At 35.0% G+C, this 6000-nt stretch overlaps 1 long non-coding RNA gene across 1 annotated transcript; it reads left to right on the top strand.

Annotated features, from left to right (window-relative positions):
• The first annotated feature begins 1828 nt into the window (after positions 1 to 1828).
• On the top strand, positions 1829 to 3647 carry LOC130464059 (uncharacterized). Its single transcript, XR_008924352.1, has 3 exons — positions 1829 to 2377; positions 2554 to 2619; positions 3261 to 3647. It is a non-coding gene; the product is annotated as an uncharacterized lncRNA (long non-coding RNA).
• Positions 3648 to 6000: the final 2353 nt, after the last annotated feature.

Genomic DNA, 6000 nt, shown 5'->3' with positions numbered 1-6000 from the left:
GGAAAAATGGATGACACGTGTCATCTAATCAAATGTGTTGACACATGTCATCTAATCAAATGTGATTTTCCTTTTTAAATACTAGGTATAGATAAATTAGAAAATAAAGGGACCACTTACATATTAATTTGGGACAAAAGGGGAATTACAATTGTAATATAAGGGTAAAAGAAGGATAATTGTTGAACAAATAAGGAAAGATTCTAAAAGGGACTAATAAAAAAACATCTCAATACGAAAATGGGACTAATAAACAAGAACGGAGGGAGTACATATCTATGTAACAAAATAACGTTGACCTAATTTTACCACTCCGTATTACCTAATACGTCACGTTGCCCAATGAAAACCCGATACCTCAATGATCCAATATAGTTGTATATATTATATACTCCCTCCGTCTCTTTTTGTTCTTTACGTTTGGTATTTTTCACGCGTTTTAACGATTAATTAATTTGCATCGAGATTCCTCAATTTTTTTTATTTAAACAAGATAAATTACGTTTGTTTATAATGTTTTCACTTTTATCAAAATTCTGAGATTGGGAAATGAGAAAAAATTAATGTCCCAATGGAAAAGTGTGAATGATTAAATGGCCTAATTAATTTAATTGGTTAAAATAATAATTGGACACAAATTTGATAGAATACTAAGTCATTTATGTGATAATATAAAAAGAAATGTAAAAAACAATTTCGAAATACCCAAAAAGGAAAACGTAAAGAACAAAAAGAGACGGGGGGAGTAGCTGTCAAAACGGTTACTCGAGTCGGGTCTGGGCATCCCGGGTCTCGGGTCATGATCTAGTTGGGTCGGGTCGTGTCGGGTCATTTATCACCCGAGTGCAGGTCACGTTCAGGTCGGGTTCGGGCAAGTTGACTATTTGTCGGGTCATGTCGGGTTATTTTTTCCTTTCGGTATAGGTCGGGTTCGGGTAGGGTCTTTTTCTAGTCGGGCTTGGGTCTTAATGAGTCGGGTTTGAGTCAGACTTGTAGCAGTTAATTTCGGGTCCGCGTCAAGTTCGGATCGGATAATTATCGGGTCGGTTAAAATTTAAGTCGAGTTCACTATTGGACACGGGTTAAGACCGGGTCTGATAACTATAAGTTCTAGTCAAGTATTAGCCTTATAATTAACTTTCATAAATTTGGTTAAATTTGGTTTAACGCTTTCTGTAATACCCCGAATATTTAAAACATGATTAATTATGCTAAATTATTTTTATTTTAGCTTAAAACCGTTTTAAATCCTAATTTCAAATTACGATTTTAATTAACGAAGTTTTATGTCGCTTGAATTTTAATATTGTTGCACGATTTATTTTTATTTTTTTTAGAAATTTAATATTTACGAGCTTAAGCTACCTCTTTGAATCTTAATTATTCCGTAAGTTATAAAGGATTTTAATAATTTTGAACGTTCCTATGTTATTTGGAAACTAAATTTAATTTTTTATGTTAATGATATTTTATAAAGAATTACTTCAAAATCTGGTTTTAATTAAACATTTCTACTTATATAAATTCCTAAATATAGCAAATGAATTTCTGAATTTTACCCAACCTTATAAAATAATCCAAAATGCTATAAAGTCCAAAAAAAAAAAAAACAAAAAAAAAAAAGAAGACACTCAGCCCCTAGCTTCCTCCCCCTTCTCCCACGTGTATGTGTAGAACAAGGGTCAAAATATACTTGTTTCTTTGACTCCTCTTTACCCCAAATTCAGTCCAAGTTCATTTTCGTGCCCCCCAAGTACCTCTCCTTCTTCCTTACTCTACTTTCATGGTGAGGTCATGGGTGATGCCCATTGAGTTCCAATTACCTTATAAATAGAGGAGAAATCTACTCTCCATTTGCACAACAATCAATTTCCAAAGAAAAGCTGAATTTATACAGAGTACTCCACATAACCACTCGCCTCCCTTCCTCTGTTCTCACGCACAACCACCATCACCACCGCGGCTCTGCCGCCGGCCAACCTGATGCCACCACCCTTAAAATTCCGTTCTCCACCCCCAGAATATGCTCATTCACTACTGACAAATATCAAGCTCGAATCGTAGTTCAGTTGCCGAAACCGAACATTAACTCACGCACAACCTATTTTCTCTCTCTCCATTGACGCGGACCACCACCGCCGGAAACCACCATCAGCACCATCCCCTCCGACGTTCTTCTGCCGTCGCGCCACCTATAAACACCAACCACCTGGGCCCCTCCTTGTGCCGCCATTGCCTCTCGGACCTTCCTCCTTTCGTGCTTCAGTTCTGTTCTACCAAAGAGTTAATGGATTTTGAAATCAATTTCCCAAATTGAAGTGTTGTCAGCACCTTTATTTCTAAATAAAGTCAACCTACTTTACCTTTATGACTTTTGGTAAGTTTTATTAGTATACACTACTGATTTATTTTCTCCAAAAGACTTACAAATTGTAACACTAGTACTAGTACCATGACGTGTTAAATTCAAAGAGTAATTAAATTATGAAAATTTATCAACTTATATTTTGATAATTAGTTACTAATTTGATGGTTTAATATTATAATTACAAGTATAAAATAGTTCTCGGAGCTCAGGAAGAACGATCCATCGAACGGGACGTATAAACTACGGTTGAGGTAACATCTATTGCTAACACCCACAATCCCTTTATGAAATGTGTTTTATGAGATTATGAAATGTGTTTATAATGATATGTTTTTATTGGATTGTGGGATATGAAATGTATTTATAAAGTGTGCTTTATGCATGATGATATTCAAATATGTTTATGAATGATTTTATAAGACTGATTTTTATGAGTTACGAATAAGATACGAAACATGATAAATAAAAGTGTAACCGGTTCTGGCAGTTAGTGGGGTTACTATTTCTAGGTCGTGCACGTACCGCCGTACCGCGGGACACCCAACAAGGGAGAGTGCTCCTTGAGGGTTACCGCAAGCTAAAAAAAGAAACTAATTAGGTACGGGCGTATGTCCAACAAGGGAGAATGCTCCTTGAGGACTATCGCAAGGTGGGAGACGTCCCGCAAGGCTAACTTGTCAGTTACCAAGTAAAATGAAGGTTTTATGAAAGATAATGGGAACTAATAAAGTTTCAAGTTATAAATGATGTTTTATTATAATGATTTTATGAAAGTGATTTACTATATTCTATTCTCCCTGATTGCAAAGTAAATAAAATGAATTGAAATGAATTTACGTTGTTAGGGTAGTATGTTACTGGGCCTCGGCTCACGATGTTGCTTTTGTTTTAGGTACGAAGAAGATCATGGGATGCCTTAGAGTGAGGATGCAACCATCAAAGTCACGATCGATGTTTAATAAAGATAACTATGTCATTAGTAATAAAGGGATGTATTAATTAAACTCTAAGTTTGATTTCACGATTTGAGTTAGATTTTCAAATTAATGTTGAAACATGTTAGAAATATTTATTAAGGTTTACTTAGATTTTAATGTAATTTTTAAAGAATTAATCGAAGTGAAGTATAATTACTGTTACTCAACAGTAGTCAGTAAATGTAAAAAGGTTATGTCGCCTTGTATTTCCCACGAGGGAGATACGGCAAGTGACGCTCCGACTAAATTAGGGTTTCCGCTGCTAATTAAAGATAATTAACCTAATTAATGGTGTTTAGAAGTCGGGGTGTTACAGTTTGGTATTCAGAGCCAAGGTTCTGCGACCATAAGTGCTAAACCTTACGGGTTTTGCACGAAATAGAATTCATTAGGCTTTAAGCAAGAATTTTAAGGAATAAGTAAAAAGAATATGTTAAAATCATGTTAAGTTAAAATGAAATGAGTGTGAGTGTAGGAACGGGGTTAAAGGGATTCATTTCTCATGTTATTTATGTTTTCTTTATTGAATATGTTATGCGAAATATCGACTATCGAGGTTACTAACGATGCCACGAACGAAGCTCACAAGCGCAACATTCACGATGACGTCGTCCAAAATGATGTTTTCCATGACGATATTTCTGACGACCAATCTATAGAAGACCACAAGAGATATGATGATGGAACGATTAGGAATGGCAAATACGATGTTAACTGAATTAGTCAAAGATTCTCGGCAAACGAAAGACACTAAAGAGAACGAAAATGCGTCACTATTCGAGAAAATTTCACCCTCGAATCCACAAATCTATGACGACAAGCCCGATTCGATGGAACTTGAAAAACGGATCAACCAACTATTCGAAACTTTGTAATGCCCGACAAATAGGAAGCAAGTGTCGTGCAGAAACGAATACGTGTTATCGATGTGGAGGGAAGATCATTTCGTCGGAGACTGTCCTAAACCACCTTTCACGAATACAGGAGGAGCAACCTCGACCGATCACGGACGGAGCAACGATGCTAAGGTTAATCATATTCTATCACGACCACCAACATACGTAAGAGCTTACATGATGAAAGACGAAGATGACGCCAATGTTGATATTATCTTAATTTATCTCTCTCACTCTGGAACCGAACTTCCTTTGATTTCATGATTATCGAGTTTCCTACCCTAGACAGACTAGGCAAAGTTTAAGCATTACTGTTTTCTTGGAAGAAGTTAGGTTAAGCACGATGCGAACTCAAGGAATTTGTGGATATGAATTGTTTTGAGGAACTTTTATGGTTATGAAATCTTTAAGGATAGTATAAATGTTTAAGTACCAAACGAGCATAAGGTTGTATTTCACGAGTGGTGGATCATTAATTAAGTAAAGGTTTTTCTAGGTTTAAAGTGTTCAAGTTAAGAATGAAATTGATTTTAGGGTTATCTTCCTGTGTTATTCATGATAAATATTTTGGTGGTTATAAGTACAAAAGTCTACTATCTAAATGATGATTAATATGCCTTGTTAAGGAAGCCAAGCTAGAAATTTTAAAGGTTATGCAAGAATATTATAATCGAGCATGATTTATGGTGAAAATATGAAAGTGGGTTTGCATATAAAGTTTTGAGGACCTTACCAAAATAAGTTATTAAGAATTAGTTTGTCTATTAGGTTGATGATATCAATGAATGTTATGGAATCGAAGAGAATTATGAATGATTGAGGAATGCAATGGAATTGAGAATAGAAAGTCGAAAAAAAATGACATGTCTATGGAACCAGGTAGTCTGAACTAAGTTCTCTAGGAGCTAGGCACGCTTGATGGCTTAGCATTATCCGCAAATTACGAGATTTACTGACTTAAAATATTAAGGATAAGTAACGAGATCGTATGTCTAATGATATATTTCTAGTCACGTGATTGGACTCGAACCCCTGCAACGAACGTAGTCAACGAAGTTATTCAACGTAGAAGAAAAGATCGGAAATCGAAATCAAAACGAATCGAATAAAGAAAGTCAACGACAAGATTCCTGCAGCAAAGAAGCGCAAAAGCAAACGAAAATGCAATAGTCGCCTAAGAATAATATAATGTACGAATCGCGATGTTTCATGTAAACGTGTTATGAATCAGCCATGCTCGTGTGTTAGATCAAATGATTATGATATGAATGCATGCTTATGATGAATGTGAAATTTCCAATTTATGAATTATGTTTTCATGATATGCTTTGTGGAATATGTTTATGCTAATATGATTGTATTGGTAATCTAATCGTTATACAAGGAAGCCGACTTCGATGGAAGTTCTCCTGAGCTCAGAGTACGAGATTGTTATAATAAATGATTTTTACAAATTGTTTGAGTATTGCAATTGTTAGATAAATATTTATTTTCATTTTCAAAATCATAATTTTGCATTAAATATTACTATTTTTGGTAAGAAAAATATTTTCAAACAAGATATCAAAAAGTAAAATGGGAGCCTAGTCGTCTAAGCTAACAAGTTTGCCCCTTTTATGTTCTTTGCTCCTCGATCCTATTTTATGAAGTAAAGTGGAGATAAGAAAGATGCTGGCAGAATGTAATTGACCTTAATGACGATTAAGGGTCGATATATAATTTTGCCTTTTTTTTTTTACTCTTCAATTCTAGGTCTCGA

This window comes from Spinacia oleracea, chromosome 6, assembly GCF_020520425.1.
Source record: "Spinacia oleracea cultivar Varoflay chromosome 6, BTI_SOV_V1, whole genome shotgun sequence".
Lineage (NCBI taxonomy): Eukaryota > Viridiplantae > Streptophyta > Magnoliopsida > Caryophyllales > Amaranthaceae > Spinacia > Spinacia oleracea.
Note: the sequence above shows the minus strand (reverse complement) of the source record. Positions and strands in the feature narration are given on the sequence as shown.